A 1,076-nucleotide genomic window follows, 5' to 3' on the forward strand; every position below is an offset into this window, starting at 1 on the left:
ATATGCTTAAAATAATATAGGGTAGCAAAATTTTAGAAATTTTTCTACCAGTGGCCTAGCATGTATAAGAAGTCAATAGACAACATATTTTCCATATAAAATTAGTGTACATTTAAACACAAAAAAAGGTGACCTTTTACAGACTGCCTTGCATACTAGAAGGAGCACTCAAAACATCCAAAACCACACTTAAGAGCATTTCGAAGAGAATGAAAAATTAAAACTTTTACCATTTTTTTTTTGCAGCCAGACCTTGGTTTCGAACTTCAATTTTTGTAATTTCTGAAGTTAGTCGACATTTTTTATATGCTGTCGACTGAAACTGCGCTTGCGCGGTGGATTTGAAAAATTATAATATATAATGATGAGACACGTGTTATTCTGTCGCTAAATTATTGATGAGAACTACGCCTAGCAAATTATTTTATTTGCTAATTAAAGTTCGAAACCTAGATCTGGCTGAAAAATATGGGAAAAGTTTTTATGCAGTGTTGAGCACTCATTCTCATTGTTCGACATTTACGCATAGATAGATAGATAGATAGATAGATAGATAGATAGATAGATAGATAGATAGATAGATAGATAGATGCGTGAGAATGTCTTGTCATGAGCGGTAAGTACCTCCTAGTGGAAAGTGTCAGGCTGAACATGTCCAGAGGATGGGCCCGAACCGGTAGTCGGAAATTTGGATGACTGCAAAAAAGTACAGTTGAATGAGTTGGTTATATTTTACAAAAAATGGAGTTCGCGTTTCCAAAACTTTTACATAGCAAAGGTAGAATGAAAGCCGGAAAGCCAGCTTCATTGAAACAGTGTAGTAAGTACAAAAGGAAAACAACCAACGAATTGAATTCTTTTGCATTAGTAGCTGATGTAATTTGGCATTAAAAACTAATGTTCTTTCATGCGGTCAAATATGACTATATAGAAATGTAGGAATTCATCAACTTCAAACGATTAAATCAACTCTATTAAACCTATTCAAGATACTTTTTCTCATTCGCAAAATTGTGTGTGTGAGAGAGAGAGAGAGAGAGAGAGAGAGAGAGAGAGAGAGAGAGAGAGAGAGAGAG

This window comes from Octopus bimaculoides, chromosome 1, assembly GCF_001194135.2.
Source record: "Octopus bimaculoides isolate UCB-OBI-ISO-001 chromosome 1, ASM119413v2, whole genome shotgun sequence".
In the NCBI taxonomy this organism is placed as follows: domain Eukaryota; kingdom Metazoa; phylum Mollusca; class Cephalopoda; order Octopoda; family Octopodidae; genus Octopus; species Octopus bimaculoides.